General features: G+C 46.3%; 1 protein-coding gene across 3 annotated transcripts in view; it reads left to right on the top strand.

Annotated features, from left to right (window-relative positions):
- The first annotated feature begins 318 nt into the window (after positions 1-318).
- The window catches only part of SPA17 (sperm autoantigenic protein 17), a 115,515-nt gene continuing 104,706 nt past the window's right edge, over positions 319-11,127 (top strand). For all 3 annotated transcript variants that reach the window (XR_016313252.1, XR_016313253.1, XM_089680907.1), the window contains exon 1: positions 319-388. The gene's annotated coding sequence lies outside the window, so the exon portion shown is untranslated. The remainder of the gene's footprint in view (positions 389-11,127) is intronic.

The following is an 11,127-nucleotide window of genomic DNA, read 5'->3' as shown; positions in this document are numbered from 1 at the left end:
ACTTTTTTTATTTGCACTATCATACAATTTTGAGGACAAGCTTTCGGGGAATGTCCCCTTCTTCAATCTCCAGGTAGCAGTACTCACTTGGACCTTGAAGAAGGGGACATTCCCCAAAAGCTTGTCCTCAAAATTGTATGTTAGTGCAAATAAAAAAAAGTATCACGGACAGTACTCAATTGTTTCTGTCACAAATGCACTAATAGGGCTAAGATCACCTCAAGAACAATGCAGAGAAAACACAATGAGAACAATGAAGGCGGTGAGGTGGGGCCGCCTCTATGTGTTGAGCCAGAGCCCCGCCCCTTTCCCTGAGCAACTCACATGACTCTCCTGGTTGCCATGGAGAGGCAGAGTAACAAGGAAGCGGCCCAGGAATCAGGAGGAGGTTGGAGCTTCATGTGTTCTCTCATTATTCTAGTTTTATATATTGTTAGAGTTATGCTGACCTAGATTTGCACATATAATATTTCATGTTTATATTGTCATCTATTATATCTATAGAACAGAGCCAAAGAAATACAATCTATATGTCATGTCAGTATTATACTTTTATATAGCTACAGATTGGCAGCAGTGTTCAGTTTGACAGCTAATTCTGATTTAGTTTTTGTCATAGTTTTTTTATTAAAATGCCGTTTAGTTTCAGTCACGTTTTAGTCTGAATTGTTTTAGTTTTAGTGCCCCGTCATACCGGTGCGATTTGGGAATTGAAATCGCATCTAATGAATGTGAATGTCAGCGTCTTAACATTTGCAATTTGCTGCAGTGCGATTGCTAAAGTGGTTGCATGACTTTTTCTGCAGTTTTGTTGCAATTTCATATGCATAGAATATAATGGAAATTGCACCGCAAAAAAATAAAAATCCCAGAGGTTATTAAATACCACCAAAAGAAAGTTCTATAGGTCTTCAAAAAAATGATAAAAATTTCATATGGGTACTGTGTTGCATGACCGCGCAATAGTCATTCAAAGTGCGACAGCACTGAAAGCTAAAAACTGGCCTGGACAGGAAGGGGGTGAAAGTGCCCGGCAAGCAAGGGGGTAAGAGTAGGGTTGCACTGATACTGATTGTGGTACTAAACATTTGCACCAGTACTTGTACTCTCCGATATCTGAAACCGATACCTTTGTGGTGTGACATGAGCCAATGAATGGGCTCGAATCGCACTGCAAAGAATCGCATGTGATTGGAACAGGAATGCTGTGGGATTCCAATCCGAATCACATGTGGGTGAGGTGCCATTTGCAGTGTGATTTGCAGCGTGATTTGAGCTATTCATTTTGTATAGGCTCAAATCGCACTGGAAAAGTATCGGTAATCGGTATCGGCAAGTACTGAGCCCCAATCGAGCATCGGTAAGTACTGAGCCCCAATCGAGAATCGGTAAGTACTGGGCCCCACTCGAGTATCGGTAAGTACTGAGCCCCAATTGAGTATCGGTAAGTACTGAGCCCCACTCGAGTATCGATAAGTACTGAGCCCCACTCAAGTATCGGTAAGTACTGAGCCCCACTCAAGTATCGGTAAGTACTGAGCCCCACTCGAGAATCGGTAAGTACTGAGCCCCACTCGAGAATCGGTAAGTACTGAGCCCCAATCAAGTATCGGTAAGTACTGAGCCCCACTCGAGAATCGGTAAGTACTGAGCCCCACTCGAGTATCGGTAAGTACTGAGCCCCACTCGAGTATCGGTAAGTACTGAGCCCCACTCAAGTATCGGTAAGTACTGAGCCCCACTCGAGTATCGGTAAGTACTGAGCCCCAATCGAGTATCGGTAAGTACTGAGCCTCACTTGAGTATCGTTACTCATGTTTTGTGATGAAAAAAGCCAGTATCATTGCAACCCTACTAAAGGGTTATCAGACGGAGGATGGGGGCTGGAGATGGTGACAACAGAAGATGGCTGCTATTTGTATATCACTGTGTTCCGGTATGGGCGGTGTTTTATTTTTGTATTTTTACTAATGGATGTGATATTGGGCTCTTACACATCAGATGAAAGTTGAAAAAAGGCTTGCAGTGGGAGTGGCCGATGGACAGGAGGGGGAGGGAATTAGGTGATTTATAGGACATCCATATATAGGATATACATGCATCTATTTACAGGTATTTTATTGGGCGAAGCGGAGTGATTTCAGATTTTTAAAGCTGAACGCCTGAAGCCTTCCCTTCCTTGTAGCCAGGCCTCTCCTGTGTTGAAGTTGATTTCTCTCAATTCCCTGGAAACTTGTATCTCCACAACCCTATAACGTATTGAAGCTGCAGCAATGATGGAATGACTCCATCATCAGTCCTCTCTCCTCTTGATCAGTACTGTCACTGGCCCTCCTCTCACAGCTATTGGCTACTGGCCATCGATCATTTGTTCTCTTTGTTGCGTGTAGGTGTGACCTTTAGGGCTGGACTCAGTCACTGCACTACTGTTCCTCAAGCATTATGTGATAGGACACATCGATGACATCTCTTTAGATGTGCATGCTCCTCCTTGCTGGTCACTGAGGACTGCTGACTTTAGCGGTGCAATCAGCTGATCAGCTTCTTGATTACATTCTATTAGATCTGATCAGCAGATTGCTCTGCTTAAAGTGATTCTAAAGGTTCATGTTTTTTTTTTATATAAATAACAAACATGTCTATACTTACCTGCTGTGTGCAGTGGTTTTGCACACAGCAGCCTGGATCCTCCTCTTCTCCGGTCCCCCACAGGCTGTCCTGGCTCCTCCTGTCTGACGGGTGCCCCCACAGCAAGCAGCTTGCTATGGGGGCACCCGCTGCTCCGTGTGTCCATTCACACACGGAGCCGCAGCTTGGCCCCCCTTTTTTTCCGATTGGCTGTGATTGACAGCAGTGGGAGCCAATGGCTCCCACTTGCTGTCTCAGCCAAAAAGGAGGCAGAGACCCGTGACAGCCGAAGCTGTCGTTCACATTGCTGGATTGAGATGAAGCTTAGGTAAGTATTGAGGGGGCTGGGGGCACTGCTGCACACACAAGATTTTTCTTACCTTCATGCATAGAATACAAGAAGGTAAAAAACTTCTGCAGCACTCAGCGGCCAGCAGGGAGGAGAATGCTTGTCTAAAGGGGTGTCGGGGATGTGTTCTTTCATATAAAGCTCAAGGCAGGGTGCTGTGACATTTACAGTAGCCTGCTGGCCCCTCCCTTACCACGGAGCAAAGACCCAATCTCAGAGGAGATATTTCTTGAAAACCAAATGGTCTGATTGAAAAATGTTAGTTGCATGTTGAAGTGGATGGGGACAAGGGAAGGCATTATAAGCATTTATCACGCTTCAGCTTAAAAAATGTGATAGCAGATCGGTGTCTGCTTGTTGTTCTGTCCTACCTACACCACAAGATCCTGGTCCTGGACAAGTGTCCTGGTCATTTGACATTTACAGTTAGGTCCATATATATTTGGACACAGGCACAATTTTAGTTTTTTTCAGGTATTTACCAAAACATATTCAAGCTATAGTTATATACTGGATGTGGGCTGAAAGTGCACACTCCCAGGTTTATATGAGGGTATGTACATCCAAATTGGAGGAAGGGTTTAGGAATTCCAGCTCTTAAGAGTAGCCATCCCCCCTTTTTCAAGGGACCAAAAGTAATTGGACAATTGAAGCTGTTTCATGACCAGGTATGGGCTACTCCTTCGTTATTTCTTCATCAATTAAGCAGGTAAAAGGTCTGGAGTTGATTCTAAGTGTGGTATTTGCAGTTGGAATCTATTGCTGTGAACCTACATCATTTGTTCAAAGGAACTGTCCATGCATGTGAAACAGGCCATTGTAAGGCTTCAAAAACTAAACACATCCATCAGAGAGAGCAGGAACATTAGGAGTGGCCAAATCAACAGTCTGGTACATTCTGAGGAACAAAGAACGCACTGGTGAGCTCAGCAACATAAAAATGGCATGGACTTCCATGGAAGACAACAGTGGTGGATGATTGCAGGATCCTCTCTATGGTAAAGAAAAACCCATTTACAACATCCAGACAAGTGAAGGACACTCTCCAGGAGGTCGGCGTATCATTGTCAAAGTCTACAATCAAGAGAAGACTTCACGAGAGCAAATACAGAGGGTTCACCACAAGGTGCAAACCATTCATAAGCCTGAAGAATAGAAAAGCCAGATTAGACTTTGCCAAAAAAAATCTAAAAATGCCAGACCAGTTCTGGAAAAGCATTCTTTGGACGGATGAAACTGAGATTAATCTGTACCAGAATGACGGGAAGAAAAAAGTGTGGAGAAGGCTTGGAACAGCTCATGATCCAAAGCACACAGCGTCATCTGTAAAACATGGTGGAGGCAGTGTGATGGCATGGGCATGCATAGCTTCCAGTGGCTCTGGGTCATTGGTGTTTATTGATGATGTGACAGAAGACAGAAGCAGTGTTTACAGATATACTGCCAGCCCAGATTCAGCCAAATGCAGCAAAGATGATTGGACGGCGCTTCACAGTACAGATGGACAATGATCCAAAACACACTGCAAAAGCAACCCAGGAGATTTTGAAGGAAAAGAAGTGGAATATTTTGAAATGGCCAAGTAAATCACCTGATCTCAACCCAAATGGGTTCCAGACTTCAGGCAGTCATTGCCAGTAAAGGATTCTCAACAAAATATTAAAAATCAACATTTTATTTATGATTATATTCAATTGTCCAATTACGTTTGGTCCCTTGAAAAAAGGGGGGGGGGCTACTCTTAAGAGCTGTAATTCCTAAGCTCTTCCTCCAATTTGGATGTACATACCCTCAAATTAGACCTGAGAGTGTGCACTTTCAGCCCATATCCATTATAGAACTAGAGCTTGAATATGTTTTGGTAAATATCTGAAAAATCTAAAATTGTGCCTGTGTCCAAATATATATGGACCTAACTGTAAATTCAGCCATTGAAATGTGTTTTATGGTCACAAAACGAAGACACAAGTTCACTGCTGAGATTGCAGTTCACATTTCTCAACTCGTACTGCACAGATTCCATTAGACAAGGTCAGAATGTCCCTTCACCTCTGGTGGAAAGATCACACCACACACTGTACAACTTTCACATGATAATCTCATGATGGGCTGGTGTGCTGGTACATGGGAACATGTAGTACACATTGTGCCAGTAGAGGGCACTGTATAACCGATTTTGGCTCCTTTACATGGATATCCGCAGTGGAAGAGCTCCCGAGTGGAGATACAGTGATCGGCCTTGTATAGTTCACATGGGGAACATTGCAATATGTTTGTTGTTTTCTCTGCAGCCAAACACACAAGTTGTATAGCATTAGAATCCAAGGCAGAAAATGTTTTTAAAAAAAATAATTCAAACTCATACTAACATTGCTGAACCATCAGCAGTGGAAAATCAGCAGCTTTGGCACCTGTCATCTACATCCCTGACTCAATAGGTGCATTTGACTAATTAAATCTGCCTTCCAGCCTTCCCTTCAGGCTTGCACACTTGTTCAGACTCCCCTCCTGGACTGAAATTGCTTACTCTGATTTCACTGCACACTGTGAGCTTCTCACAGTGTGCATTAGAAGCTGCAGCAAATCAGATGAAGCCCACTTCATTTACTACATGGTGCGTGTCCAGCATCATCTAGCCCTATCCTCCCCAGCTTGACTGTCCCAGACCCACCCCTTTTATTCCTTGGCTACCTAGGGCAGGGGTGGGCCACTGTGGCTGTCCAGCTGTTGGTGAACTACAAGTCCCATCATCCCTCAGCCTTTGGGAGTCATGCTTTTAACTGTCAGTTTTGCAATGCCACATGGGACTTGTAGTTCTACAACAGCTGGAGGGCCACAGTTGCCCACCCCTGACCTAGGGTGATCTGCATGCAAATACAACCCGCCCACTCCTCCAGATTGACACCACCCATCAAGGCATTTTGATATTTAAATAACTCCTCCCAAGAGCCAGCCCACTGCTTGGATCAGGTCTGAGGGCTCTGAGAGGAGTACTGAGGCAGCGTGCTGTGATGTGTTCAGGAAAGTATGTACGGCATCCTCCTGGCCCCTCCCACCAGCCTTGATCGGTCTGCATAGCATAGAGAAGCACAGAGACCTGGTGATGACATCACTGGGACTAAAATAAGGTAGAAAAAGAAAGTGGAAAGGTTTTATTTACAAATATCATTAGTATGTTGATGGGATGGGGGGAGGGGGGCAACATATAAGCAGATTGAACTTTTAATAAATGTAATATTACATTGTAACAGTAATCCGGATACAGGAGGAGTTATTTTATCCAATCAGAGGACTGCCATGTGACTAAGTGTGACACATTCCCTTTATTTATGTATCTTATTATGTGCAGCAGACACAGGGATTTTCTTCAGTGGGAATGCAGTGCTGGAGCATTTCGGCACCTCCAGCACTGAATGTATGTAATGTCAAGGGTTGCTGAGGTGTGCTGGAGGGTCTACTGCTGCTGGGGGATCTATTGTTGCTGGAGGGGAAATCTATGTTTGTGTGGGGTCTATTGTTTCTGGGAAGGTCTATTGTTGCTGGGGGGGTCAATTGTTGCTAGGAGGGATCAACGTTTGAGGGAGAGATCTATTGATGCTGGCTACTGGAGGGTCTATTAATTCTAGCTGCTGGGAGATCTGTTGTGCTGCTGGGGGTTTATTTTGGCTGGGGTGGATCTATTTTGGCTGGGGTGGTATTTTATTGTGGGAGGTCCATTGATGCTGGGGAGGTTTATTTGTGTGTGGGATCTATTGTTGTTGAAGGGTCTGTTGTTGCTGAGGGGGTCTATTGTTGCTCTATTTTACTGCTTTTCTTGTTATCCTTAACAAATTGCATAGAAACTACTTAAAAGGGGTGGTGCTGGGAGGTGGGTAGGGGGTAGAACCAAGGGATGGTGCTGGGAGGTGGGTAGGGGGTAGAACCAAGGGATGGTACAGGGAGATGGGTAGGTGGTAGAACCGAAGGGTGGTGCTGGGAGGTGGGTAGGGGGTAGAACCAAGGAGTGGTACTGGGAGGAGGGTAGGGGGTAGAACCAAGGGATGGTACAGGGAGGTGGGTAGAGGGTAGAATCAAGGGGTGGTACTGGGAGGTGGGTAAGGGGTAGAACCAAGGGGTGGTACAGGGAGGTGGGTAGGGGGTAGAACCAAGGGATGGTGCTAGGAGGTGGGTAGGGGGTAGAACCAAGGGGTGGAGGTGGGTAGGTGGTAGAACCAAGGGGTGGTGCTAGGAGGTGGGTAGGGGTTAGAACCAAGGGGTGGTGCTGGGAGGTGGGTAGGGGGTAGAACCAAGGGATGGTGCTGGGAGGTGGGTAGGGGGTAGAACCAAGGAGTGGTGCTAGGAGGTGGGTAGGGTGTAGAACCAGGGGGTGGTGCTAGGAGGTGGGTAGGGGGTAGAACCAGGGGGTGGTGCTAGGAGGTGTGTAGGGGGTAGAACCAAAGGATGGTGCTAGGAGGTGAGTAGGGGGTAGAACCAAGGGATGGTGCTGGGAGGTTGGTAGGGGGTAGAACCAAGGGGTGGTACTGGGAGCTGGGTAGGTGGTAGAACCAAAGGGTGGTACTGGGAGGTGGGTAGGGGGTAGAACCAAGGGGTGGTGCTGGGAGGTGGGTAGGGGGTAGAACCAAGGCGTGGTACTGGGAGGTGGGTAGGGGGTAGAACCAAGGCGTGGTGCTGGGAGGTGGGTAGGGGGTAGAACCAAGGCGTGGTACTGGGAGGTGGGTAGGGGGTAGAACCAAGGGATGATGCTGGGAGGAGGGTAGGGGGTAGAACCAAGGGGTGGTGCTGGGAGGTGGGTAGGGGGTAGAACCAAGGGAAGGGGTGGTGCTGGGAGGTGGGTAGGGGGTAGAACCAGGGGGTGGTGCTAGGAGGTGGGTAGGGGGTAGAACGAGGGGGTGGTGCTAGGAGGTGGGTAGGTAGTGGAGATAAACGCTGACTCAAGGGGGACAGTTCCTGCACCTATTCTCTATAGCAGACATATACAGTATATCATTGGAGGAGGATATTTGTACTTCCCTCGGTAACCAATAGGATTGCAGCTGTCAGTTTTCCTTGAGCAGATACTAAATGTAGTTCAGTCCATTGTGATCACCAACAGCCGCCCTTTCCTTTACCTTCCTTCTCTCCAGTGCACAGATTATTGGGTGTCTGTTCTATATATTTTCTGTATAGCGCCAACATCCTCTGTAGCGCTGTACAATGTAAACAAGGCTGAGCGATCAGTCAGATGAGATAACATTTCCCACGACAGGTACATAGAGATGCATAGCAATAACATTAACAGCAACAACAACATACAACAGACAGAGAGTTTAGCCCGCATTTATGTAAGCTTTGCGTAAACGCATGTAAAATCGCACTGCGCATATGTGGGTTTTTTTGTGCCACGCACATAGGGCACTTCATTCATCTGCATAGGCTGCCCTATGCGCAACAAAATGTGGCAAAGTATCTTGTGCATATTTCTGACAGTTTTCCATGTTTGACAAACTTTTTTTTTTGAGGTGCCATTGACAATGGACTGCAACAACAGCGCAACAGGCATTTTTGGCGTGTATTGTAATCACATGTGAAATTGCACAATTTTGCGCATGATAAAAAAATGTGAATGCGGGTTTAGATTTGCTGAGAAGTAACAGATTATTTTACTAATAAGACTCATTCCCATGTGTTAGCCCTTGCTGCCCCTCTGAAAAGTGATCGGTGGTGGATTACTGATATGTTGCCTTTAGCCGCCTGTTTTAACCCTGAAAATGTTGGCCCACCGTGCCGAACCCACGTGCATTGCAGGCGGTTACAGGGTGGTTTTGGTATGGCCCCATTCTCTTAAGAGACTGCCTGCCAAATGCGTCAGCGGGGATTAATTTTTGCGCAAAGCAAACCACAGTGGCCTCAGCATGGGTACAGCCCTGAATGCCCTTGTTGAGGTGGGAGATCAGGGGTGGTAACTGTAGTTTTACCGCCCCCCTGGCTGCACGTTTGAAGGACATTCTGTTTTTGCATTGAAATTCCACCAATTGTGGAAAGTTTGTGCAATGGAGAAAACCAATGAGATCATTAAGAGGTCATCTGACAATGGCTGCCAATGGATATTTTATGTGACCCGACATTGAAAGACCACGCCCATGTTTTGGACCGCGTTTCATGTTACACCCATTTTTAGGTTGAAAGATGAAGCTTAGCTAGATACACCATCCCCAGAACCCAACCTCCCCCCCACCTTGCCTAAACGCCAAAGTGCTGCTTCGGTCTGAAAATTGTACTGACTTGAATTTAGCATGACTGTGCATGGCTCCGCCCTGTTTTCTTCCTCCTTTGTTACCTCTCAGCGCTGCAGATCTCCTGCAGCCTTTTTGCAATCACTTCCTGTCTGCATGCACTTTAGCAATGGCCTTTCTCAGGGCAGGGTTCCTGATGGTGACAACAGGGGATCATGTCTGTGAAATGTGTGTAGAAATGGACACTTGTAGGGTTATTTAATAAAATTGGAGAGTGCAAGATCTGGTGCAGCTCTGCATAGAAACCAATCATCTTCCGGGTTTTATTATCAAAGCTTAATTGAACAAACTGAAGTTAGAAGCTGATTGGCTGCCATGCACAGCTGCACCAGAATCTGAGTTTTAGTAAATCTGCCTCTTGTAGTCTCCATCTATAACCAATATGACAGGGTGACAACACAGGAACACATTGGGGAGACAGGGACAGATGTTGTCACCCTATAACAGGAAGTGTGGGATCATGCAACCTCATGGCATGTTCATGAGGTAATATTTAATTGAAATCTGAAGATTGAAAGAGATGGAAAAAGTCTATTTACAGTGTTGCTAAACCCACAAAAGATTCAGTCTGTATATGCAGTAAAGCATGCTTGGTATACTCACCGTGGAACCTACGGGGTTAATCCTCCGCATTGTGTAAAAAGGCTGTTTGATCCTGTCTTCTCTGATACTCCCCTTCTTCTAATGTTCCCAATTCATCTGCTGATAGTACAGAGCTCTAGGAGTCACTCTGCACATGCTCAGTTTAGTGTGAATTGCTAGAGAGTTTTTTTTTCCCTTTGGGAGGGTGCATGTGATCAGCACAGGGCCAATCAGCGCTGTCCATACAGAAATCAGGGGTCATGCAGCCTCATAGGACAGTCAGAGCAGAAGGAAAACTGCTCCTACAAGCTTTAACCAGTGCTCTGCTGGACACTGATAGAAGTCACCAGACTGCTCTAACTGCTGATGAGAAAAGCTATTTAGCAGTTTATATTTACTAAAATAATTCTATTTCCATGTTGTGTGTATTGTGGGATACCAGATATAGGGAATGCAGGGTCCTGGGAGACCAGATATAGTGAATGCAGGGTCCTGGGAGACCAGATATAGTGAATGCAGGGTCTGGGGAGACCAGATATAGTGAATGCAGGGTGTGGGGAGACCAAATATAGTGAATGCAGGGTCCGGGGAGACCAGGTATAGTGAATGCAGGGTCCGGGGAGACCAGATATAGTGAATGCAGGGTCCGGGGAGACCAGATATAGTGAATGCAGGGTCTGGGGAGACCAGATATAGTGACTGCAGTGTCCGGAGAGACCAGATACAGTAAATGCAGGGTCCTGGGAGACCAGATATAGTGAATGCAGGGTCCAGGGAGACCAGATATAGTGAATGAAGGTTCCTGGGAGACCAGATATAGTGAATGCAGGGTCCTTGGAGACCAGATATAGTGAATGCAGGGTCCTGGGAGACCAGATATAGCGAATGCAGGGTCTGGGGAGACCAGATATAGTGAATGACGGTTCCTGGGAAACTAGATCTAGTGAATGCAGGGTCCAGGGAGACCAGATCTAGTGAATGCAGGGTCCTGAGAGATCAGATATAGTGAATGCAGGGTCCGGGGAGACCAGATATAGTGAATGCAGGGTTCGGGGAGACCAGATATAGTGAATGAAGGTTCCTGGGAAACCAGATGTAGTGAATGCAGGGTCCGGGGAGACCAGATATAGTGAATGCAGGGTCTGGGAGACCAGATATAGTGAATGCAGGGTCCGGGAGACCAGATATAGTGAATGCAGGGTCCGGGGAGACCAGATGTAGTGAATGCAGAGTCCAAGGAGACCAGATATAGTGAATGCAGGGTCCGGGGAGACCAGATGTAGTGAATGCAGAGTC

This window comes from Staurois parvus, unplaced genomic scaffold, assembly GCF_062004578.1.
Source record: "Staurois parvus isolate SC_StPar_1 unplaced genomic scaffold, SC_StPar_1.0 ptg000253l, whole genome shotgun sequence".
NCBI lineage: Eukaryota > Metazoa > Chordata > Amphibia > Anura > Ranidae > Staurois > Staurois parvus.
This window is presented reverse-complemented; position numbering and strand designations above follow the sequence as displayed.